The sequence below is a fragment of the Taudactylus pleione genome, unplaced genomic scaffold (assembly GCF_031769625.1).
Source record: "Taudactylus pleione unplaced genomic scaffold, aTauple2 ptg000244l, whole genome shotgun sequence".
Taxonomy (NCBI): domain Eukaryota; kingdom Metazoa; phylum Chordata; class Amphibia; order Anura; family Myobatrachidae; genus Taudactylus; species Taudactylus pleione.
In genome coordinates this window covers 12,678,903-12,706,562 of record NW_028284646.1, presented here as the reverse complement: position 1 = coordinate 12,706,562, position 27,660 = coordinate 12,678,903, and the positions used below count along the sequence as shown (strand labels likewise).

The window sequence follows — 27,660 nt, the reverse complement described above, 5'->3', positions numbered from 1 at the left end:
TATAGAATAAAATTACCTGCAGGCTGTGTATATAAGGTGTATATAACACATAAATGCATTCTGTGTGTATATTGGGGTCCCATTCCCAAGATATTTCTTTATAGCATGCAAATATTCCAAAATACGGAATATTCCGTTATCCAAAATACCCCTGGTCCCAAGCATTTTGGATATGGGAGACTCAACCTGTACAAATAAAAACTTAATTGCTTAGATACCACACCACACAGGCTGTCAGCATCCACTGGTGGCTTCCTCTCGCTGGCTGGTGTCTCCCTCCCACTGGCCAGGACACCCACTGGTGTCTCCCTTTTGCTGGCCAGGGCTAACCACTGGCTGGGACACCCACTGGTGTCTCCCTTACTCTGGCTGGAGCTTTCACAGGCCGGGGCACCCTCTAGTATCTATCCTCCAGCAGGGTTGGGGCTAATGTACCCACTCCACATTGTCCGGGGAACCAATGTTGTGGTCGGAGAGTCAGCCATACACACAGCACGATACACCAATATATCTGCAGATATATTGGGCATCAGCTGTACAGCACAGCTTACGCGATATGTCTGTAAACTACGTCGTTCATCGACATATCGCTGGTACACACTGGCCAACGCACACAAGATATATTGGCCAATCAGTTGATCGGCCAATATATCTGCCAGTGTGCACCCAGCATAAGAGTCCAGGTTTTAAGGCTATCCATGCTTGTGCACAGATGGTATAACTGACTGAGGTACTAATTAATTCACATTAATCATGGAAATCTTTAAAACCGGGACTGTTAGGGAGCCTTGAGGACCGAATCTGGGAACCTCTGCTCGAATGTCTTTTGTTGCTCATACTATTTCCAAAATGTGCAAATCTGATGGTTTGAAGTACATTTATTCTCCGAATTAACATCTGTATGAGAGAAATCAATTGTAAGTAAAAATTTGCAACTATTTATTCCTCCATTTGAGGCAATGGTTTCATTTCTGATGTATGTTCCCAAGAATGAATTAAAATGACAAATAGAGTCAAGGGTAATGGACCGCAACTTTTGTATGCATTCTTTTAAACCCATTTGTAATAATAAAAAAGTTAATCTATATTCATTAAAAACAAAACAAAATGTGAATGCTCTTTATCCTGGTGTCACAAGTCATTTTAGAATGGTACACTTTTCCAGCCCCCAAAAATTCAGCATTTAGAAATGCATATAGAGCCGGATTCAGTTAGCCGTAGTTAATTATTGCAGGCTAATTGATCTGCCCGGGCTATTCAGTTATACCCCGTTATCACCCTGTCGCTGCTGTTAACACGGATCTCTGTTCAAGCCTGAGGAGGCGCAAACAGAAATCAGCGTTACATTCCCCCGTCACGGGTGTCACAAACGTGTTAACCCATGCCTCTGGGAACTTTTCCTGGATTTCATGTGTTAATGTGTGCGGAAAAGGGGCTGTGATTGAATAGCCAATGGCGTTATAAAGCCCGAGGCTACCACCCTTTTCCTGGCGCAGTAAATTACTGCATCTAATTGATTCCCGCAATAGTGACATAGACTGTTTCTATGTCCCACACATGTGCTTCAGCGTTACAGGGAAGCAGTATTTCTGCGTCATACACGTGCGATCAGGACTTGTGAGAAAGTCACATCTTGAAAAAGGTGCCAGCGTAGCGCCGAAACGCATTGATAGAGCGACAGGGGGCAGTATATCCTGACCATACACTATTTCTACATGCCCCATGGTGAACACCCGGGTTCCATTGTGTATGTGATAATATGGAAATGGTTATAACATCTGGTATGGATATGCTTTCTCGTTTTTTAAACTTAATCAGCAATAAATGTATTATAAATCATCTGAAATACACATTGCAAGTTTTGTTTTTTTTGCTTTTATATTCATGCCCATATGTGGAAAGGAAAATTTCACAGAGTGAACCAAGAAACCTTTATGTGTCCCTACATAGTCAGATGCTGGGTACACACTGGGCGATCAATTGATCGGGCAATATATCGTGCCCCCGTCGGCCAGTGTGTACAGACGATATGTCTGTGAACAACGTCATTCACAGACATATCGCATTGGCTGTGCTTCACAGCCAATGAACAGATATGTCTGCAGACATATCTGTCCATCGGCAAGTGTGTACTGGCGATCAGCCGATAGCCTGTACACAGGGGTGCAGAGAGGGAGAGGGTGCCGCGAGCAGGTACTACCTACCCGGGTCCGGCACAGCTCCCCATCCACAGCAACCCAGCACACACTGCTGTGTGCTGGGCTGCACTGGGAGACTGTCCGAGGCTGCTAAAGCAGCAGCCCGAGCAGTCTCCTATACCAAAGGGGGGAGTGATCACACTGATCGTGCCCCCCATTGGCTGTGCGCCGGGCTGAGGGGCACACAGCGCCCCCCTCCCCAGCGCCGCAAATGTATTTTTTTTCGAAGGGGCGTGGCCATGCCTTCCGCTATTAGGCCACGCCCCCTACCTGCCGCCAGGACTCACTGCAGCATGCAGATGATGGTCGTTCCTTGTGTATGAACGACCATCATCTGCAGATATGTCTGTCAGGTGTGTACCCACCTTTACTGATGTAAGCAAACAAGTAAGCAGACCCATATCTGCCTTCATTTGATATACACTTAAGGGTGCTGCCGTTTCTCTTCATTTGTTTTTGAGGGATGCACTGGTGACTACAAGAGACTATTTCTATTAAAAGAAATTCCTGGCTTTGGATCTATTTTATATTCAAATAATATTGATCAATATTGAGTTATGCTGGCCATACACGCTACAATTATCGGGGCGATCCGCCTGATATCGGCGTATCGCCCCGATAATTGTAGCGTGTGGGGGGGCGACCGAGGGTTAAACATTGCTCGGTCGGGCATGCTGGATGGTCCAGCATGCCCGTCCAATGCGATATTTCCCGTTAAACTGTCGGCCGCATCGGGCAGTGTATGCCCAGCCGCGGCTGACAGCCAGACATTTCCTGGGAAGGAACAGGGAAATGTCTCCTCCCCCGGGGGCGGAGCGCGGATGTCTGCCAAATACACTGTGAGAGAAATCTCACAGTGTATGCCGGCGACATCTGCGGCTGGCAGCCGGCCAGATAAAATATCTGTCGGTCTGACAGGCATTTTATCTGGCCGTGTATGCCCAGCATTAGATATATTGTCTGTTTTATTTGAATTTACGAATATCTGGATAACAACTTGAGAAAAAGAAGACCTCTATTGAAAAGAATCTATGAGGGACAACTCTTAAGCGCTATTTTTGGCTCTCTCTTTGTTAATATGTATGATTTTTTTAATTGGTGTTTCATTTTGAGGGCTGAGTGCTGCATTGGAGTGTTGTGCCGATCCTACAGTTTTTTTTATATTATTAGGCAGTATTTCCCACAGAATTCTGTAAAAATTAGTCTTATCCGTTTCTGAGCATTATTATATTAGTTATTGATGGCCACCTTTCTGACTTATGACTACACTGTTTTAGTTATGACTAGACTGTTGTTGACTTTAAATTTACCACATTATAGAAATAGTCCATAGTTTTGAACATGTCTAATCGTGCTGTCCCGCATCAAAAGTTGCCTACCTCAAATAAAACAAAATTTCTTAAGAACTTCAGGATGAAAATTTTGACCATGTCATGTACTTTTAGAAGAACAGTCAACCCTTTCTGTTGCCATGTTTCTCAGGTCCTAAAGGTTTGGTTAATATTCCTTGCCAGGAATAATCATACGAGTCCCCCTTTATTCCTTATGGGAAACCAAATGGATCTAAAGGGTTTTGGGCATGGGAGAAAGTGTAAAAATAAATGGACCACAAATAAAAATTACAATAAACAGATATATTAAATTGGAAAGTATTAAAAATGAATAAATATCCTCTATTGCATGAAATTATTTGGAAAATTAAAATTTTGGGGGGAGAGGAGTCTGCTACTGAGTTTTGTACAAACCTTGTAGCCTTTCCTCAGGAACCAGACAACATGAAAACAGTTTTTGTATATATTAGTTCTGGAAACTCTTACGTCACATTTTATATTTATATTTTTCCTTCATCCACTAGGGGACTCTGGAGGCTTTATAACAGTGGGGGTATAGATGTGTGCTAACCGGAAGCTGGCAAATTTAAAAAGTGTGACAAGCTCCACTTCCTCTATACCCCCCTACAAGCCTGTCTTAGTATTGTGCCCAAGGGAGCAGGTCAAACTTTGCGCTTCTCCTCAGGGCATAGTTTAGTTTAATATAGTTAAGTAAGATGCTGATTCAATCATTGAGAACATGACAGGCAGCTGGCTGCCCCTGCCTGTCTGCAACGATGGAGCTGTCGGGGGACACTATCGCAGCTGCTGGCAATGGTCCTTGGCTACAGAGACCACTGTCTCCAGGGTAGTACCAGGATGCCCTGCATGCAGCGCTTGTCGCGGTCCCCCCATTATCCTCACCACCACCGGTAGCCTCGGCAGTTTTCGTGAGTATAACCTGCCTCCCCGATTAGCGGGGTTGCCAGGCACAGAAACGGCAGTGTTTACCTAGCAGTGACAGTTCGTGGGTGCCATATACAGCCATGCGCTAGTGGTTTAAAACGGGCACCATAGCAGGAAGGCGGTGCTTCCAGTAAGCAGAGCCAATGGCCATTACATGCTGCTGCTAGCTGCACTGATCGCTTTCACAGCGCTGAGACTGAGACAGCCTCCCCAGGATCAGTGGGGTTTAGGCTATAAACGACACAGTATAATATTACTGCTGTAATTTATACAGTGCCTTGCAAAGTATTCAACCCCCTTTGCATTTTTCATGTTTTGTTGCCTCACAACCTGGAATTAAAATGGATTGTTTGAAGGTGTGCATCATTTCATTCACAGAACATGCATACAACTGTGAAGTTGTGTTTTTTTATATATTCTGAATCAAACAACATTTAGGAAAACATAACAGAAAACGTCAGTGTACAGAACTATTCACCCCCTAAAGTCAGTACTTTGTCGAGCCACCTTTTGCGGCAATTACACCTGCAAGTCGCTTTGGATAAGTCTCTATGAGCTTGCCACATCTTTCCCCTGGGAATTTTGCCCATTCCTCAAGGCAAAACTGCTCCAGCTCCATCATGTTGGATGATTTCCACTTGTGAACAGCAATCTTCAAATGGATTGAGATCTGGGCTTTGACTAGACCATTCCAACACATTTAAATGTTTCCCCTTAAACCACTCGAGTGTTGCTTTCGCTGTATGCTTCGGGTCATTGTCCTGCTGGAAGGTGAACCTCCGTCCCAGTCTCAAATCACAGGCAGACTGAAACAGGTTTTGTTCAAGAATAACCCTGTATTTAGCACCATCCATCTTTCCCTCGACTCGAAACAGTTTCCCAGTCCCTGCTGCTAAAAAACATTTTCACAGCATGATGCTGCCACCACCATGTTTCACTGTGGGGATGGTTTTCTTGGGGTGTTGGGTTTGCGCAAGACATAGCGTTTTCCTTGGTGGCTGAAAAGTTACATTTTAGTGTCATCTGACCAGAGCACCTTCCTCCATACATTTGGGGAGTCGCCCACATGCCTTTTGGCAAACTCAAATCGTGTCTTCTTATTTTTATCACTAAGTAATGGCTTTTTTCTGGCCACTCTTCCATAAAGCCCAGCTCTATGGAGTGTACGGCTTATTGTGGTCACATGCACAGCTACATCAGTCTCTGCTGTGGAACTCTGCAGCTCCTTCAGGGTTACCTTTGGTCTCTGTGCTGCCTCTCTGATTAATACCCTCCTTGCCCGGTCTGTGAGTTTTGGTGGGTGGCCCTCTCTTGGCAGGTTTGTTGTGGTACCATGTTCTTTCCATTTGATGATGATGGATTTGATGGAGCTTCGGGGGATCATCAAAGATTTGGATATTTTTTTATAACCCAACCCAGAATTGTACTTCTCAACAACTTTGTCCCTGACTTATTTGGAGAGCTCATTGGTCTTCCTGGTGTGAAGCCTCTTGCTTAGTGGTGTTGCAGCCTCTGGGGCCTTTCAGAAAAGGTTTGTTTATACTGACAGATCATGTGACACTTAGATGTCACACAGGTGGACTTCATTTCACTAATTATGTGACTCCTGAAGGTAATTTGTTGCACCAGAACTATTGAGGGGCTTCATAGCAAAGGGGGTGATTACATATGCAAATGCCAATTTTCAGAATTTTATTTATAAAGATTATTTTTTATAAATATATTTCACATTTCATTTTACCAAATTTGACTATTTTGTGCAGATCCATTACATAAAATTCAGATAAAAAAATAAAAATAAATTACAGGTTGTAATGTAACAAAAAAGGTTAAAAGCCAAGGGGGGGTGAATACTTTTGCAAGGCACTTGTACATAGGGTCTCATTCAGATCCGCTCGCAAGTGCTTGAGCGCTTGCAAGCGGGTCGATGTTGGGTTCTGCGCACACACAGCGGTTGCACTGCGCATGCGCAAGCCCCGGAGCGAGAGAGAATTCGGGGCTCAGTACAAAAGGGGCGGATGTCGATGGTGATCGACAGCACGCCCCGTTTTGTAGGCGTGGCGGTGAGGTGGCTTCACAAACTGAGGCGTTCCCAAACGAACGCCTGCCGTTTGTGGGCGGTCGAACTGACATCACCAGTGATGTCAGTGGGAGAGCTTCTGGCTCTATTAGAGCCGGAAGCTCTCTGGGGCTTGCGGTAGATGAGACCTACCACAAGGGTCTCGTCGCAAGCCCGATGGTCGCGATGGTCTTGACCATCGCGACCATCAACCTGGCCGCTTGCTAAAGCTGTGGGTGGTCACCCACAGCCTAGCGAGCGGCCAGGAGGCCGGCCCAGAAAATAGATGCGGCCGCCCTCATTCAGAGGGAGCTCTCGCATTTTGCGAGCGCCTTTGAATGAGGTCCATAGTGTTTTTGGCACTGCTAACAGCGCTGTTTGGGCAGGTGTGGCTCTCCTCCCTCTCTGCCCTTATCTCCTACCTCTCAATATATGTCAGTCTCTACTCTTGCACTGTCCACTACATTACTATATTGTTTGTATGTCAGTGTTGTGTACCATGGCTGGAAGAGGATCTAAAGCTTCACAGAAAACTTTTTCTGGCACAAAATCATCTAGCTCCCTGTTGTGTGACAAATGTGATTCAGAGCAGCAGGCTAAAGGATCTCCCCTCTGGAACCGCCGACTTTGGCGGCGCAGTTCACTTCTGTTATGTCACACCTGTCTGCAGAGCTGGAGGCCTCTCGTAAAGAAAGAGAGGTTTCCAGATCTCAGAAGTCTACTCTCTCTCCCCCTGAACCAGCCTGGGCTTGTTCCCTAGCTAAGGCCGTATTCAATTAGTTTTGCGTACGCGATAAAGTTTCGCCTGCCAGACTTTTTGCCTGCAGCGTGTATTTTAGCTGCGGAAACTTATCGTGCACGTCTCCGATATTCGCCATATTCAATTCCAAAGGATGCAAAACGGAGACACGCGAAGTCAGAACAGGTGAAAAGTGGTGTCAGAATCGGGGAAATCAGCCTGAAACCCCCAATAAGCTGCAGAAACATTGGGGATCTAATAAAACTGTTTTGGGTACTTAAGTTTGCACAATTTCCACTAATTTGCGTTTTTGCACAAGTGGTGAAGAATGGCATAAGGCAGTATTTTTTGGTGAAAATTAGTAGTCCTGCCAAATTTGGGGTACCTGAAAATGAGTGCAAGCATTTTTTAAAGTCTCTAAAGTGAACTTTTAAATTGAAATTCCACCCCAAAAAATACACCTGCAATCCCCAAAAACTTGACCCCTTCTTAGTGCACCTCCAGAATCTTGTTTCGCTAGTTTGCAAACTTGTTCCCCTACTTTGCACTTTTTCGCCCCCAAATTCAAAGTACTTTTTGGGGTGTTAAGTTTTTTTTTAGGAGTGTTTTCCCCACCTTTGCACCCCAAACAAAAAATTTTGCACTTCTTTTCTCCTGCTATTCAGAGGTGAATCTTTTTCGCCTATTATAATACATTGACTTTCCGCGTACACGAAAAGCGGATGGAATTGAACTAGGCGATACTTTTTGGACAGGTGAAAAGTCGCAATCGGCGATACTTTTTCACAGATCTCGGCTTTTCGCTTCTAATTGAATACGGGCCTAAGTCGGTTAAGGGGCTCTCAAAAGCCATGACGTTCCGCGCCCCTTCCGCGGGGACTTAACCATAGGTTCCCAAGAAGAGGCTGTTACCCTCAGTCCTATAGTCAGATGACTCTGAGGATGAGGATCTCCCAGGCTATGGGGGTAAGTCTACTTATCTCCCCTTAGCTGCTCTGGCTACCTGCAAGCCTTATTCAGGACCATCCTTTCGTGCCCCAGGAAGATTCAGAGGCTGTTCCAGAGGAGGACCTACCATTTCTCGTGGTTCCAGAGGTAGGAGTAGAGCCGCAGCAACCTCTACACACCAGGACAATAAGCCCTCCACCAAACCCAGTGTATGACTGGTTTCCCTTTCATGACTGGGACCCGAGGGTGAGAGCTCATCTTCGAGATTTCAGGGTAGTGTTGACACAATTTTGTCTGGATGCCTGGGATCGGGAACTCATCACCCAGGGTTACAAACTAGATTTCCAGATCCAGTCACCTCCTCGGTTTTTCACCACAGGTTTGCCAGTTTCCAACGACAGAGGGGTCTTGAAAGAAGAAGCTGTAGACAAACTTCTGACCGCTCCAGTGTTGGTACAGGTCCCCACACATCAACTAAAGCAGGGGTTCTACTCCAGTTTGCTCGTGGTTCCGAAGCTGGACGGATCGGTCAGACCTATTCTGAACTTGAAGGATCTCAGTCCCAAGTTCAAAATTAAGTCCCTTCAATCTGTCATTGCGGGGCTCGAGAAAAACGAGTTTCTGGTGTCTTTGGACATAAAAGATGCCTACCTACACGTTCCCATCTGGCCACTTGTAGGGGGATATAGATGGGGAGGAGCTAGTCACACTTTCTAAATTTAAAGTGCCAGCTCCCAGTTAGCAGACATCTATACCCCCAAGTGTCCACTGTGGAATTGGAGAAAGGGATTTATCGGTAAGTACCAAAATCCGGTTATTACAGTTTTTTTCCCCCTTTTTCATGCATTAAGTATGACTTTCTGTCATGTTAAATGCCATTAAATAATGTTTTATATTTTTGTTCTTAAATGATACACATGTCTTACAGGCTTGGGACTGGCAATGTTATATTTTTGTCATTTTTATCAAGGATTTAAATCACAATTTTGTTTTTCTTAAGCCAAAACCTGGTTCTGCCTTTAAAAAACTCACTGCTTTAATCCCATGGTGGAAATCTATCATAGCCACATATTGCACACTGTCAATTGAGTCTTTTATTGTATTATTTTTTTTTCTTCTAATCTGCGGAAATGTGTTCATAATATTGTTTGAGTTCATTTAAAAAGAAATGATAATAATATTTCTTTTAACTTGATGACAGCCATTAAAGAATGGGTTAATTAACACCTTAGTCAGCTGAATAGAGATGAGAATAAAAAATGACTTCCAGAATGTATACAGTGTGACTCCTCCTGCAGTGTGTTTTTCCTGTCTTTCAGCTGAGTGAGATAAGTGTGTGTTTGTAGTGATTAATTTATTTTTACTGTTCCTGCTCATCGATTTCTGGTGAGTACAACACCTCCAACAATTCAAGTAGGGACCAAATATGGCTCCCTGGGATACTACTTACTACTTTGTATATTACAAGCACAATGCTGGAGTTTGAGCCCTTCTCTCCTTATCTGGCGAGCATGCCAAAAGGTCACTGGTGCACATATGAGGTCACTTCTGAGTCACGTGACTGTGTTGGTTTTCGGTAAGCTGAGTTTATACTGAATGAGTTCTACAGCTGTTGAGCTTGAGCCTGCTCCTAAAAAGCCAAAGCGTTCCATGCCTGGGTAAGTCCTTTCTTAGTGGGTACATTGTGGTACTGTTATGCAGACTTACTTTATTTAGTTAGTTTAATACCATCCTTGCCTACTTTTGAAAAAGCATTTCAGGGAAATTGTGAAAGCAACACCTATGAGCGTGGCCGTAAAGTGGGCGTGTACTGCTACATCTGAGAGGTGTGTCATAAACCTGACTTACATCCAAATGTAAATGAGCCCCGAAGCAGTTAGTAAGCTCTATTTGTTGATGGAAACACACTGATACTTCTCAGGGCTTGCTCATGTATTGTGTTTTACAAGGGGTTCCATATAAGTGACCATGATAAACCTTACATGAAAATGCATGTAGCCGTAGGGATCATTGTGCCTTATAACCAATGCAGGGAAATGGCACTGATTATGCCGTTTAAATGTATATATCTCTGATTTTTTTTTTTTCAAGTATATACCAGCTACATAATGCGTGTAAGGTGCAATCAGGGATATTGCCAGACTCTTCATAGAGTCAGGGAGATTTGCTACTATTTCAGGGAGTCTCCCTGACAATCCGAGAGAGTTGGCAAGTACGTTTAATATACTTATTTTCTCAGTACTTGTATAGCGCCAGCTCATCATCGTGTATGCTGAATATGATATAGAGCAGAGCCTTACCTGATGATTATGTTGGGGCATTATGTGTAAGCAGTGTCACTAAGCCCAAATAAACACAAGCTCAGCCCCCTGAACAAATTTAAATAAATAATTTCTTGTGTACTGCCTTAAACACGGGACATATTTATGTCTAATGGTGAGTACACACTATACAGATATATCTGCAGATGATGGTGGTTCGTGCACACTGAACGGCCATCATCTGTGTCTGCCTGCAGGTATCGACAGCCAGGGGGCGTGTTCTGGTGGGCGGGGGGCATGCGATCAATTGATCGGCTAATGTATCTGTCAGTGTGTACCCAGCTTTAGGAGGACTTAGTTCATATACAGGGACAGAAGAGATCCAGATCTATGTTTGGATATAGATATACACAGCCTGTTCCTTAAGGCACCAGTGATTTCCTGGGGTCTGTTGTGAAACCTGGTTTATTATCAAGTAATTAGTTAAGGGGAGATTAGGGAAGATCAAAGATAATTTAATACTGATATGTTACATAAACAAATTAACAAAACTCCTCAAAATGTACTCTGTGTGGATCAGCAGAGACAAATAAGAGAATTTATAGAACACCAAGGGCCAAATGTAATAGGGTGAGAGTTTAGCTGTAAACTCTCACACTATTACATTGGTTGAGCTTGTATTTTCAAAATGGGAAAACATATGGATGAGAATTTAAATCGTGAGAGTTTTTTGAGTCTGAAAAACGTGAGTTTGCATGTTCTCTGACTCTATTACACTGGCCAAGTGTAATCTCCTATTTTCTAAACTCTCACCATATCACATTTGGCCCGAAAGGTCTCTCTAGCAGTAGTTGTCAGAAGAGCTTTACGGTTACGACCATGGACAGTAGACCCACACTCAAAAGTACAACTATGCTTCTATTTGAGACATGTGTTTTAGGAAACGCTAGATACAATAATTTAAAAAGACACAGTTATTTACATAATTTACCAAAGGGTAGAATAATTTGATTTGTTTATTTCATCTTTTCCTTGCCAACAATTTAAAGCCAGCGAAGCAGCATTTCTGGCAATATGTTTTAAAAAACCTTCTTGTTCCTTCAGGAAGAGGGATTGTCACCCAGGGCCTAAGAGGCGCAAGCTCATCTTGGGGGTGGAAAAACAAATGTCTGTGGGAATGTATAAGTGCCCATAAGGAAATACAAACAGGTGGCTTATACAGTACTAGTATACTTAACTGTGACAATACATATTGTAATATTTAATGTATACCTGACCTATGTACAGCCATGGCTAAAAGTTTTGAGAATGACACAAGTAATTGGTTTTCACAAAGTCTGCTGCTTCAGTTTTTATTATGGCAATTTGCATATACTACAGAATGTCATGAAGAGTGATCAGATGAATTGCAATTAATTGCAAAGTCCCTCTTGCCATGACAATGAACTTAGGGCCTGATTCAGAGCCGGACGCAATTAGCGCTCGCTTGTCCAGAAAATAGGGGTGGCTGTTCAAATGAACCGTTCGCTCTTTGCGGTCTGTTCACGCCTCTAGGTCTGAACGAGCGAACAAAACTTGCGGTCGTTTTTTGGAAAACTACGCCCCCTGGCCGCTCGCATCCTACGTCATGTCCGCTATTTATTAGATTAATCGAGTACATCGACCAGCGTATGAACTGCTCGCTATTCTTGTGGTTGGTTTTTCCTACCACAATCTTGCGAGCAGTTCTGGCTATAAAATAACCCAGTGACGTGGTCAATGACGCTGTTGTTTTAATTATGCACACCCATAAAACGCCCGTTTTGACCTTTAAGCACGCCTGCGTTCGGATCTCCACTCCCCGTTTTCAAGCACCTTCCCCTGTTACCACCCACATACGCCTCTTTCTGTCACTCAATTTTTCAGGCATTCGCTATTTTGCGAGCACATGAATTTCGACCGAACTGACTGGTTTGCGCATGCGTATTACGATCCGTACGCATGCGCAGTTGGGCAAACATCGCTCGGAACGAACGAGCGGCCGCTTACGAGCGGCTCTGAATCAGGCCCTTAATTCCAAAAACATTTCCACTGCATTTCAGCCTTGCCACAAAAGGACCAGCTGACATGTCAGGGATTTCCCTCATTAACACAGGTGAGTGTTGACGAGGACAAGGCTCGTGATCACTCTGTCATGCTGATTGAGTTAGAATAAGACTGGAAGCCTTAAAAGGAGGGTGGAGCTTGAAATCAATGTTATTCCTCTGTTAACCATGGTTACCTGCAAGGAAACATGTGCAGTCATCATTGCTTTGCACAAAAAGGGATTCACAGGCAAGGATATTGCTGCTAGTAAGATCACCTAAATCAACCATTTATCGGATCATCAAGAACTTCAAGGAGAGAGGTTCAATAGTTGTGAAGAAGGCTACAGGGTGCCCAAGAACATCCAGCATGCGCCAGGACAGTCTCTTAAAGTTGATTCAGCTGCGGGATTTGGGCACCTCCAGTGCAGAGCTTGCTCAGGAATGGCAGCAGGCAGGTGTGAGTGCATCTTCACGCACAGTGAGATGTAGACTTTGGGAGGATGGCCTGGTTCAAGAAGGGCAGCAAAGAAGACACTTCTCTCCAGGACAAAGCTCAGGGACAGACTGATATTCTACAAAAGGTACATGGATTGGACTGCTGAGGACTGGGGTGAAGTCATTTTCTCTGATGAATCCCCTTTCAGATTGTTTTGGGGCATCTGGAAAAACGCTTGTCCGGAGAAGGAAAGGTGAACGCTACCATCAGTCCTGTGTCAGACCATTCATGTGTGAGGTTGCTTCTCAGCCAAGGGAGTGGGCTCACTCACAATTTTGCCTAAGAACACAACCATGAATAAAGAATGGTACCAAAACATCCTCAAAGAGCAACTTCTCCCAACCATCCAATAACAGTTTGGTGACGAACAATGCCTTCTCCAGCATGATGGAGCACTTTGCCATAAGACAAAAGTGATAACTAGGTGGCTTGGGGAACAGAAACAATTTGGGTGCATGGCCAGGAAACTCCCCAGACCTTAATCCCATTGAGAACTTGTCAATCCTCAAGAGGCGGGTGGACAAACTAAAACCCACAAATTCTGACATACTCTACAAGCATTGATTAGGCAAGAATGGGCGGCCATCAGTCAGTATGTGGCCCAGAAGTTGATTGGCAGCATGCCAGGGCGAATTGGGTCACTGCAAATATTGACTCTTTGCATAAACTTAATTTTATTGTCAATAAAAGCCTTTGACACTCATGAAATGTTTGTAATTTTACTTCCGTATACCATAGTAACATCTGACAAAAAGGTCTAAAAATACTGAAGCAGTAAACTTTGAAAACCAATACTTTCTCAAAAAACTTTTGGCCACGGCTGTAGATACAATGTGTCCTTAAAGATACTACAGTCACCTGGACCCTTCGTGCCCTCCTTTGCAAAATCCACAGTAAGCAGATAGCTGGATCCCTGGTGACATTACAAAGGAATGGAAAAGTTTTATCTTGGGATGTTCTCTTACTCAAGGAAGCCGAACCCCCTTAGTTACAGTTATGAATGACCCATTGTTTTTTGGAGGGGACATAATTAGACTTTGTGGCACCACATCAGCAGGAGGTGAGGGGATTAATATTATTTTAAAAACTGATTCCTGATTAACCCCCTGAATTGACCAGCCCAATGATGACTGGTAAAATCTTTATTGGTGGATGTTGACAGGTGATAAAAACGCTCACTGGGAGATGCCTGGGGTGTTTTGTGAGAGAATGGCATTAGATTTCTGACTTCTGTCTGGTCTTAGGAAGACACAGTGACTCAGTTTCCCCTACAGTCTAGTAGTGGAAATATTTCTAACCATCTCTTGAAGTCTGCTCCACCCAGAGCTACCCGTGGGGTGGTAATCCCAATGTGCCACTAGAGTGGATGACCGGCAGTTATTCTACCATATTTATCGAGGGCATATTTGGCCAAGCTGCCAGGTATCCTCAAAATTGCACAGCAAGGAGAGCTCAGCACCCCTGCTAAGATATTCTCATCCACCTCCCTCTTCTTAGACACGACAGAGTGCCTGATTCAGACCCGCTCGCAAGCGGGTCGATAGTCCCCCACTGCGCATGCCGAAGCTGGCTCCGGCGTGCGCATGCGCGAGACCCGGCCAGCGACGGGTGCTCCGTCGCTATGGGTCTCGCACCAAAGCAGGGCAGCTGTCGATGGTGATTGACAGCTTGCCCCGTTTTGGAGACGGGCAGGGGGGGTGGCTGGGCAAACGGAGGCGTTCCTGCAGGAACGCCTGCCGTTTGTGGGCAGCCCTACTGACATCACTGGATTGAAGTGACACTTTATGACATTTCTGTATGTAGTTGTGTATGGTTTTATATAGTTTGGTTACTATTTGCATTGTACATTATGTGCAATTGAATAAAAATATTGATGTACCTGTCCTTCCTGTGTGAACCATGAGCCTATAAAGGTGTCTGGTTATCATGCCACTATATATATTTATTTGATGTTCTCAAACTGGGTCTGGCCTAATGGCAAACAAACAAGGCACACCTACACCCATATGCTCACACTCGCCACCGAACTGTGGCCCTGATTCAGAGCCGGACACTCTGACAGAACGCTCGCTCTGAATCAGGGCCATCCTTCTGAATTTTTAGAGCGGCCTCTTAGATAGCTGTGGGTGACCACCATGGATAGCTGTGGGTGACCACCATCGCGACCATCATTTTGCCCGCTCGCTATAGCTGTGGGTGGTCACCCACAGCTATGCGAGCGGCCAGGAGGCTGCTCCAAACAGGAGCAGAGACGGCCCTGATTCAGAGCGAGCGCTCTGTCAGAGCGTCCGGCTCTGAATCAGAGCCTCTGGTCAAAAGTAAGCCACACACGTGTGTATTGTTTGTTCTGAGTGCTTTTGTTGTGTTTTTTTACAGATGAACTGCAGCTGCCAGCATGCCCTGGCAGTCATTTGTTCAAGGCAGTGATTACAAAGACCTGCAGTTCACTAGCAACAAAACACAGTCGTTCTATTAAACATTTTTTACCCCACACCAACTGGCCAGGATGCTTCGGTAAAGCTTGGAGCGGATTTTCTTTAGAGGGGCCCACATTTTGTTTACTTGTCTGATTTCACTAGGCAATACATATCCATAGTGACCAGCATAGGGCTGCCGGGATACTATGGCGGGGGACTCCATGCCCCGTGTTTCCCTGCTGTCAATCTGTGGAATTATATATAATATATACTTCTCATAGGAGTTACCTTATGAGGGTTTGGATTGTGTACTGAAATGGTATAAAGAGGTTGTGTCAGGTTATTGCCTGATGGCAATGAATGATGAATCCGTATATATAGTAAAATACTCATAAAGTAAAATATCTTTCAGGCATAAAGGGTGGCAAGAGTGTTAAAAAATAACACTCATATAAAAATCCTGACAATATTTATTAGGTTTAGATACTTAGGGGTACATTTACTAAAGCGAGAGTGTTTAGAAGTGAGTTTTAAAATTGATTTTGCCCATAGCAACCAATCAGATTCTAGCTATTATCTTCTAGAAGGTGCTAGTTAAATGTTAAGTAGAATCTGATTGGTTGCTATGGGCAACATCACTTCTAATGCTCACTTCTAAAAATTCTCACTATAGTAAATTTACCCCTTAGGCTGTGTGTGTGTGTGATTTACCGTTGTAAAAAAATGGATAGCATCGATAATTCATCGAAACCGCTGAATAGTAAATTCAGTGGTTTGGTGCTTCAGTTTGCCAGTGTTGAGGGTATGCCAAAGGGCCACTCAGTAAATTTACCCCTTTGTATGAAACTAAGAACGTGCGTATAACTTGTTTGTAGACTGGGAAAAAATACATTGCATGTGTGCCTTGGTTATTTTGTTAAAAAATATGTGAAAATAGGAAACTTGTGAATGACTAGTAAGGATGGAACTAAGATGAAGTTGGTCTCCTTAAGTCTTCCTATCCACTATAACATAATACCAAGAATACCCGCATTATTTAGTGCCCAAGTACAAAGTGACAACTAATAGCTGAAATGCACCCATGCACTTAAAGGCTGATGTATCAGTAGGGGATGTAGTTATGAGACAAGCAGACACAATGCCGCCGATCTAAATCCCAATGGGGGAAGCCCGACAAGGGATTTAAGATAGGCTTCGAAATACCGACGCCTATCTTAATCCCGACACAGGAATCCAGATGGACGGCTGCCTGAATAAGGTAAGTTCGGGGCACTCTTAGTGTTAGCCGCGCAGGGGGGGGGTGTTGGGTTTAGGTAGCATAGCGTGGATTGCGTTAGCTATTTTTGGGGGGTTAGGCACACAGGGGAAGACTTAGGTTTAGGCACTAACATAGAAACATAGAATTTGACGGCAGATAAGAACCACTTGGCCCATCTAGTCTGCCCCTAAGGGTTGGGGTGCGGGGTGGGGAAGGTTAGGGTTATGCTACAAGAAGGGAGGGTTAGGGGGAGAAGGGGGGAGGGTAAGTATACTTACCCGACCCCTGTCCGGATACAAACCATTGGGATGCCACTGTCAGCATTTTGACAGTAGGCATCCCGACAGCCGGCATTACATACCGATTCCATCACTAGAATGGGATACGTTCAGTATCCCAGGCACATGGGATGCCGGCGCTTAGAATACCGGCCCCAGAATCCCAACACATGTCAGAATCCTGGCACCGGCATCCCAAAGGTAAGCAGCGAGGTTAGGGGGAGGGTGAGCTTTAGGGTGCGGTGAGAGGGAGGTTTGGTTTAGGCACTAAGGGGGAGGGTTAGGTTCAGGCACCGGAGAGGGAGGGGGAGGGATAGAATACCTACCGACAGGTGTCTGTATCCTGACCCTGTATCCTGACCCTGCTGGCATCAGGATTTTGACTGCCGGGATCCCGACCGCCGGCATCCCGTACCCAACCCACTACAACCTTTCTGGACTTAACAAGCTGCAATAGCATTTCTATGATTAATAAATAAGCATGTAAGTACTGGCAGTCGCCATCAGGGTGCATGCACCCAGCTGTTCTGCCTGTTTTGCCCTTTTGTATAAGCTGCATTCTCATCCGTTTAGTTTTAAGTGGATAGCAAGCAGCTCAAACTGAATCCTAAAAATGGGCTATATATCCCATTAGTAGGCACAATAGTCATTCACATGAATGCATAGGACAATATAGGTGAATGCTAGGTGGAACCTGAAGAGTAGGGTTCATGCACTCATACATTGTCATATTGACTAGGAGGTGGCTGTTTTTAGTTTGACCAGACCTTGTGCATTCTGGGTTTACATATTTGGCTGGCTGCTTTCCCTAAGCAGTTGGATTGTGGCAGGTAAATGTTGGGGACAAATGTGTGTGATAAAGTAGTTTTGTTTCCTGTCGTATTAGAAACTTTATAGGTCATCAGGGTGTTATTAATAGAATCTCAGCAACAGGGGTTTTATGCATTTCAGGAATAATTAAATTGCTGTATCTGTGCACTTAGAGTCCAAAGGCAGTTTGCATGCACCTAGGCATAAGCAATATTATCAACAGGGAGAAGTAAAGAGATAGATGCCGTGTGATCACCTAACTCCTTTACTAATCCCCCCCCCCCACCCTGCATGTTTTCAGAGACTTTATAATTTTATGCAGACAAATATAAAGCTGGGAAAGTTTTTCTGTTTCCATGGTAATCTGGGGCTGATGTGAGAGAGAGAGAACTAGAAGTTGTCATGGAAACAAGGCTGAGATTCGCTCTGAACACCCTTCCCCCAAACAGAACAGTGTTACACTGCTAACCCTCAAACTCCACACACCATAATACTTGTCATAATGTTTAATCTGCAGCCATTACGTCATAATGTCATTTCCAGTGCATGTTCACTGCCGCCTAACTCCTGTGTCATCTCACTATAACCCTATGTATGTTGTATAATACTGTATTACACTGTACTGTACAGCACTGCTAACACAACCTTTACACATTTACCACCTCCACAGATAGTGCTACTGATAGCGCCTCAGTTCACCCACACAGTCACACTGTCACACCCTCCTCTTGCAGTTACACAAACACACTATCTCCCTATACAGAGCAGGTTACAATGATCACCCCAAATTAAGCCACGTTTTTGGCTTAATTTGTCTCCTCAGTCAGGGCCTGATTCAGAGGTGCATGCTAATACAGCCGCGACTGCGTCTTTTGCCGCAGCGCATCTTTATGCTAATGCCGCAGCCAATGGTATTTGTGCAGAGATGCCCACTGGCTGCGGTACTAATATCCTGCTGTGTGCATTAGGTCGCACCATCGGCCGCACAATCAAACATTGCACCAGCCTTATGGAGGTGCAGAATCTCTGTCTGATCATGGGCAGTCAGTGCAAATATTGCAGGCGCTGACTGCGACACACTCACATCTGGCTAGCCACAACCTAGTTTACCACCTAGAAATGCCCACTAAAATTGCCTCTCTCTGCATCCAAATTCGATTGGTTGCTCCCAGTGGTAACCATCGGAACGCATGCGCAGTGTGACTCGGATGCAAGCGCAGCCAGAAAAACATCGTCGCTTGCGTGTGGCATCAACACTGCATCCACCCCTGAATCAGGCCCTAAATCTCTACAGTCTGCCAGATATAAGCAATGCAGTGACGAGTATGTGGCCAATATAGTGAATTTGATGATGTGAATGATGTTTATTAAATAATAAGTCAACAAATATAAAACCTACCTGAGAAGTGACTAAGCACAATAATGTTGGTTATCATCTAAAACTATTCAGAAACCTATTTTGCTTTTAGTGTATATAATAACAATATTATTGCTCTCTGTCCTTTGTAGGTTCACACTTATTCCATTTCCAAACCCTCCTCCTTACGCCTTACCCTCCTCTCATCTCAATCCTCTAACATTTTAGTCTTCTCCCTTCTCACTGTGCCCACGCTTTCCCATTCCAATAGTTTTACACTCTCCTCTGTCTCCTTCCTACCTTTCTGCATATTTTCTTGCGCAAGGATTTATCTGCATGATTATACTCTACCTGACCAGCTTCAACCATATTTTTCCCAATTGTTTAATTATAAGCTGCCTCTATCCTGTTAATGCCTGCACTAGCTGCACAAAATCCATGTATCGCAACTCTGCATAATGTCTGGTAGTGAAAAGAATTCCATAATGAGCATTGAAGCATTCTACATACAAGGATTGCAAAAGATATGAGTTGAAATGTAAATAAATCATAATAATAATTACACTGTGTACAGTCTCAGTAGGTCCAGCTCTCTGCATTATAAGCAGCCTCTGCAGTATGCTGTGAGGGTGGAGGGAAACAAAAGCTAAAGGGAGGACAAGATGGATAGGAGGAGGTACCAAAGTGTCGTTCTGTGATAACACAATTAGTCAATGACCCATCTCAATAACAGACAATGTGGACATGTGTATCGTATTTGTTTGTGTGTACGTCAAATCACAAACAATCCAGGAGACTCGTAGTATGACGCACGCCCGAGTCATGTGGATGCAGACAAGCAGAGATATATATGCAGACACCAAGTAATAGGTACATAGGAGAAGGCAAAGTGTGATTCAGCTTATTTTTGGCAAGATGTTGAAAGTTATACTAGAATTCCAGCCAAAATATCTGAAAATCCTGAAATTGGTTTCATGAATTTCCTTTTTGTTTAATTTTTTTTTTAAATTTCCTTAATCAAGTTACAGTGAAATAATCAATATAGCATTTACATTTGGCCTATTCGTATACAAGTGACTATAATTTTTATTTTTGGTTAGCAGATAGCTTCTGAACTACCTTGCTAGAATCAATGTTAAAAAAAAAAAAAAAAAAAAGCTGTAAGTGTTAGGTATAGAATCGAGAAGTGAAGATAACTTGCGCCAATGAAAAAAGGTCCATAGGCGGTTAGGAGTATGCAGCTCAAACTTTTTTTTAACTCAACCAATAAGTTTCTCGAGGATAGCAGGATCGTGTGGGGGGATTTTTCAGCGCTTTCTCAACCTTTGGGCTCAGGATGTTGTGGATTATATTACAGAAAAAAAGAGGAAAACAAATATGGTGTACACTGTATGAGTCAAAAAATATACACTCAATATGATATATGCTCACCAATTCTTGAATGTAATCGAACCGTGGATAATATTGCACCGTTACCTGCCGGTGATTACAGTGATTACACTGGTGGCTTTCTCTCCTTCTGGTTGGTGCTCAGAATACTCAGAAAGGGTTGACAAAACAAAGTGTTTGTCATGTATGGTGAATCTGACCAAATAAATCCTTCAAGATCGTACTCACCCTTTATAAATGTGTTATTTGCCACGGACATTCATTTATAATCCCGATGTCCATCAGATTAATAGTAATGGAATAAAGTCCTGTTGTCTCATTAAAGCAATGTATATAAGGATTTAAATAATCTAGAATATTAGGATGTTTCTAAAAAAATACAGTATATTTTCTACTTAGGGATGGTCCTCCCAATTTAAGAAGACACATTCAATATATAAAAAATTTACTATGTATTCAAAGGTGAAGATACGTCTGTGAGGTTCTGGTTTTGTTGTGGACCCGGGGTGGTATAAGGAGCAGACACTGGAGCTGATTTAAAAATAAATGTGGAATTTTTAATAAGTGGTTTCACAGACATGAAAATGGCAAAACAGAAAGTCCGGGTTTAGCATTAAGTGCACTTGGGAACTTTAGTGATGCAAATGGGAAAAAGTCCAGGTAGTGACAACAGAAGGTAATCCAGTATTCCGGGGTTTGTGAGGCTGAAAAGAACTGCAGGTTGGAGTGAATTGCTGATTGAGGTGAGTGGCAGGCTGAAGTGAATTAGCAGACTTGAAGTGATTGCTGGCAGAAACAATAATGTCCAGAGGAAATGCAAGTGGAGGCAGGGTGCAAGGTAAATGACTGCTTGCCTGTTGGATTCTGCCAAGTCTGCTATACCTGAACCTACTCCTAAACCCTGCTGGATACCCCTGCCTCCTCCTATTGCCTCTCCCACTGCCTGAGTACCTATGTCAGACTAGCTCAGGAACTCTCTCAGCTCTCGCTGAGAAACACATTGTACTGGCAATGAGAGGAAGCTTAGCACTTCCTTAAATACCCAGTGCTGCACTGTGAGAGGCCAGAGAGAGCATGTGACCCACCAGGATAGGGCAACTAAGTCACATGACCGGAGGCAAGATGGCGGCGCCCATGCCAGAACGGAACAGAAGCACTGCCAGGCCTAACCAGCACAGAGTGACAATATGCCCAAACAGGACTATGCACAGCCTATGGTCCCCGCCAGGCACCAGCACCACCGCCAGACGCCCCCGGCCACAGCATCCTCACCGGTATCACCCGCCGACCACCATGCCGAGAAACCCTGGTCGTGACAGTACCCCCCTCCCCTTTATGGGTGGCCTCAGGACACTCACCAAGCTTTTGAGGATGAGTCGCATGGAACTTCCTGACGAGTGTGGGAGCATGGACGTCTCGGGCATCGGTCCAGCAGCATTCTTCCGGGCCGTAACCCCTCCAATCCAGGAGATACTGTAAACGACGTCTGCGGACACGGGGATCCAGGACCTGGGAGACCTCAAATTCCACACCTCTTTCTGTCTGCACACGAGGAGGAACAGGAAGGACCTTTGCGGAATTTGTTTAGGATCAAAGGCTTGAGCAGGGAAATGTGGAAGGAGTTTGGGACTTTTAGGTATGAAGGTAGCTGAAGGCGATAAGCCACAGGATTCATTATTTCGGTGATGGAGAAGGGTACGATAAAACGTGGAGCAAACTTCATGGAAGGCACTCTGAGCCGTAGGTTCCGGGTAGACAACCAAACCTGATTTCCAACTCGCATACAGGGCACCTTCCTCCGTTTTTTGTCAGCCTGAATTTTATAACGAGAGGACGCCTTCACCAAATCAGCACATACCTGAGCCCAATTGGATGCAAACCTCCGTACAGTATCGTCCACAGCTGGAACATCAAAGGCAGGTAGGCTGTGGAACTCGGGGATGAAGACCGTATACAATCAGGAACGGGGTTTGATTTGTGGAGGAGTGATATGAAGCATTATGTGCAAATTCAGCCCAGGGTAGCATTTCCAACCAGGTGTCTTGAGAGGATGACATGAAGATCCTTAGGAAGGTCTCTAGGTCTTGGTTAACTCTTTCCATGGATCCATTACTCTGGAGAAATTCAATTTTACTTGTAGAACGGAGCATAGAGCTCTCCAAAACCTTGCCACGAATTGGACACCACGATCAGAGACTATTCAATAGGAAAACCGTGGAGACGAAATATATGTAGAACGAACAGATGAGCCAAATCCGAAGCAGTAGGAAGTTTCTTTAGTGGAATGCAGTGAACCATCTTTGAAAATCGATGTACCACGACCCAGATGGTAGTATAACCCTGGGAGCTTGGCAAATCGGTCACAAAGTCCATGGAAAGATGTGTCCACGGACGTGAAGAAACAGGCAGGGGCAACAACTCACCAGCTGGAGCTTGATGTGAGGATTTGTGCTGGGCACATGAGGTACATGACGAGATGAACTCCGAGACATCAGCCTTCATCGATGGCCACCAATAAGCTCTTTTCAAAAGCTCCAGGGTCTTCCGGGTACCAGAATGGCCTGCAAAGCGTGAGGAGTGAGACCAGGTAAGAAGCTGCTTCATTAACTCTGGGGCCATGAAGGTCTTCCCAGTAGGTGGCTGTATTTGTATGGTGGCAAACACCCTTGACTACAGCACGGGAGTACTGCGTAGGATTTCAGAATTACTCTTGCAGGAGAGTGACCTTGACAAAGCATCTGCTTTTTGATTAAGAGCTCCAGAACGGAATGTCAGAGTGAAGTGGTAGCGAGCAAAAAAGATTGCCCACCGGGCTAAACGAGGACTCACACACTGGATATTTTTGAGGAAAAGGAGGTTCCTATGGTCGGTGAAAACAGTAAAGGGAAACTTAGCCCCTTCTAACAGGTATCTCCATTCCTTTAGTGCCAGCTTTGCTGGCAAGAGTTCTTGTTCTCCTATGGCATAGTTCCTTTCTGCAGGAGAAAATTTTTTGGAGAAGAATCCACAAGGGTGAACTCGGTTGTCTTCATAGCATTGGGTTAGGATGGCCCCCACTGTCTCTGATGATGCGTCAACTTCCAACAAGAAGGGTCTATCCAGGTCGGGTTGTCTTAGAACTGGAGCTGTAATAAACGCTTGCTTCAACAGCTGGAAGGCTGTCTCTGCCTCAGGTGGCCATAGAGCAGGATTAGCGCCTTTACGCGTCAGGGACGTTATGGGAGCCAACAATGAGGAGAATCCCTTAATAAAACGTCTGTAATAGTTGGCGAATCCAAGCAATCTCTGAATGGCTTATAAGGTTTGAGGTCGGGACCAATCCAGGATTGCCTGAACCTTCTTGGGGTCCATTTCTAGACTGGAACCAGAGATGACAAGGAATGGCACACTGGGTACGCTAAAGACACATTTCTCTAGTTTGCAGTAAAGGAGATTTTTCCTTAGGCGGGATAACACTTACTTAACATGTTTGTGATGTTCTTCTGGAGAGGACGAGAAAATCAATATATCGTCCAAGTAGACAACTACTGAGATATAAAGTAAGTCCGGAAAAATGTAATTTACAAAGCCTTGAAAAACAGCAGGGGCATTACATAAACCGAAGGGCATCACAAGGTATTCAAAATGACCGTCCCTGGTATTAAAAGCGGTTTTCCATTCATCACTTGCACGGTTACGAATGAGATTATATGCCCCACGCAAATCTAGTTTAGAGAATATGATGGATCCTTTGACTCTATTGAATAGTTCTGTGATTAGAGGAAGTGGGTACCGATTCTTGACAGTTACATCTTTAAGACCCCGGTAGTCAAAACATGGTCTTAGGCCTCCATCAACGAAAAAGAACCCAGCACCGGCAGGAGAGGTGGAAGGACGGATGAATCCCTTCTCTAAATTCTCCTGAATGTATTTGGACATAGCCTTGGTCTCTGGCAAGGATAGAGGATAGGTGCGACCACGAGACGGCATCTTGTCTGGCAATAAATCGATGGGACAATCCCATTCTCTGTGAGGAGGTAAGATATTAGCTTGTTGTTCGGAAAAAACATCAGTAAACATGGGAATTGCCGGTGGTATTGATGAGACTGTTTTCCTTATAGGTCGTATCTTAGGAAGACAGGATTTCTGACAGTCAGCTCCCCATGAAAGGATTTGCATAGAGCACCAATCTATCCTGGGATTGTGCAGGCGTAGCCAGGGTAGCCCTAAGATGATATCTTGAGAGGCTTCAGGAATCACTAAGAACCTCAGAGACTCAGAATGCAGGGCTCCAATACGGACCAGTACTGGCTGAGTTTCTTTGGTAACTAACTACTCCATTAGTCAGAGGCCGCCCATCTACAGCGGTTAAGGAAATCGAATGCTTGAGAGAAGAACAAGGAATCTGTAATTTGTCAATCAAACTGGAGGTCATGAAATTTCCGTCCGCTCCGGAATCCAACAAAGCAGCAACAAAGACCGGCTTTGACTTGAAATCTAAGGCTAAGTTTATTACAAAATCTTTACAGGTTGAGGATGGAATTTTTAATAAGTGGTTTCACAGACATGAAAATGGCAAAACAGAAAGTCCGGGTTTTGCACTAAGTGCACTTGGGAACTGTAGTGATGCAAATTGGAAAAAGTCCAGGTAGTGACAACAGAAGGTAATCCAGTATTCCGGGGTTTGTGAGGCTGAAAAGAACTGCAGGTTGGAGTGAATTGCTGATTGAGGTGAGTGGTAGGCTGAAGTGAATTAGCAGACTTGAAGTGATTGCTGGCAGAAACAATAATGTCCAGAGGAAATGCAAGTTGAGGCAGGGTGCAAGGTAAATGACTGACACAGGTACTCAGGCAGTGGGAGAGGCAATAGGAGGAGGCAGGGGTATCCAGCAGGGTTTAGGAGTAGGTTCAGGTATAGCAGACTTGGCAGAATCCAACACGCAGGCAGACTAGCTCAGGAACTCTCTCAGCTCTCGCTGAGAAACACATTGCACTGGCAATGAGAGACAGCTCAGCACTTCCTTAAATACCCAGTGCTGCACTGTGAGAGGCCAGAGAGAACATGTGACCCGCCAGGATAGGGCAACTAAGTCACATGACCGGAGGCAAGATGGCAGCGCCCATGCCAGAACGGAACGGAAGCACTGCCAGGCCTAACCAGCACAGAGTGACAATATGCCCAAACAGGACAACGCACAGCCAATGCGCCCCGCCAGGCACCAGCACCACCGCCAGATGCCCCCCGCCACAGCATCCTCACAGGTATAACCTGCCGACCACCATGCCGAGAAACCCTGGTCGTGACAACGTCAACCTTTGTGAAGGAGCTCCAATACTGACATAATCTCAGTGCCACTAAATAGATCCGCAGGGGCCAGAAGGAGCTTGTGTAGATTTAGACTTTAAACAGTTCAAAGCCAGTTCATACCAAACAAAGAAACATGACTGTAATAGGAGCTAGCAATCTAATTAAAAGAACAGGAAAGAGCACCTAGCAGGGTCTCTTGTTTCAGGCCATGTGCATTTGTGGGGGTTTGGGCTGATGAATTGCATGCTGGGTAGAGGTATATAAATTGAAACAACCCAAAAAAGTGGTCTCTTTTCTGCCACTGCCATCCAAGACACACACATGGCTTCCTGAGATCTGGATACCCTACACTTGCTTTATTAGGTCTGTACTAACCATACTTTTGAACTTATAACACACTCTGCTTGTACTTCTGTACTAACTGTATTACACACTCTGCTTGTACTTCTGTACTAACTGTATTACACACTCTGCTTGTACTTCTGTACTAACTGTATTACACACACTGCTTGTACTTCTGCACTAACTGTATTACACACTCTGCTTGTACTTCTGCACTAACTGTATTACACACTCTGCTTGTACTTCTGTACTAACTATTACACACTCTGCTTGTACTTCTGTACTAACTGTATTACACACTCTGCTTGTACTTCTGCACTAACTGTATTACACACTCTGCTTGTACTTCTGTACTAACTTTATTGCACACTCTGCTTGTACTTCTGTACTAACTGTATTACACACTCTGCTTGTACTTCTGTACTAACTGTATTACACACTCAGGGCTTGATTCAGACCCGCTGATTCAGCCAGACTTCCCTGCTCCCCCTTTGTTCCAGCCAGTCTTTCCTGCACTGTCACCCCCCCGTTCCTGCCAGTCTTCCCTGCCCTCCCCCCTGTTCCAGCCAGCCTTCCCTTCACTGCCGCCTCCCCTGTTCTAGACAGTCTTCCCTGCCCTTCCCCACCCCCCTGTTCCAGCCAGCCTTCTCAGCCAGTCTTCCCTACCCTCCCCCCTCCAGTCCAGTTAGCCTTCCCTGTCTCCCCCCTAGTCCCCTTCCTTCTAGCTTTTTAAGTGGATCATGTCCTGCTTTTTTGGGGTGTGTGTGTATTTACAGCAGTTTTCTCTAGTAGTGTTTCATATGATATGATAGTCTAACACATTGGTTCTTAAACTCGGTCCTCCTGACCCCACACAGTTCACATTTTCCAGGTCTCCTGGCAGGTGCAAAGGTGTAGTCATTACTCACTGACACATTTTAAAAGATCAAGAGGTGGAGCTAATTATTTCACTAGTGAATCTGTGAGGAGACCTGGAAAACATGCAGTGTTTGGGATCCTGAGGACCGAGTTTGAGAACCTGTGGTCTAACATGTTATATTAACAACCACATCCGAACCTTTGAGAATGTATAAACAAGTTTACGCACGAATTGATGTCCCCCCGCCCTCGGTGTAGCTCAGCCCACCTCTGCACCGTCCCCATGAAGGGAGCAGGGGCTAGCACAGGATATTTTTTTATATACACACAAGTATATACATGCACACACATACATATAGATATAAATACACATATAGATATACACACATACATATGTCACACTTACACACACGTACGTACGTACACACACACATTGCAGCATCTGCAGGTTGTTGATGCAATGGGGACGGGACTTGGCAGGATGGTGCCATGTTATTAAGCCCCACCCCCCTCAATTCTAAAGGAATTGCATCATATTGGCTTGGCCTGCTCCCGATTTTGCCACAACGGGGGCTTAATATCATAGTGCCTGATTTCATGTCTGCCGGGGGGTGGGTTCTG

General features: G+C 44.6%; 1 protein-coding gene across 1 annotated transcript in view; it reads left to right on the top strand.

Moving 5' to 3' along the window:
- LOC148516681 (mitochondrial ubiquitin ligase activator of nfkb 1-A-like) overlaps window positions 1–27,660 on the top strand; it is a 79,653-nt gene that overhangs the window by 42,030 nt on the left and 9,963 nt on the right. The window lies entirely within an intron of this gene.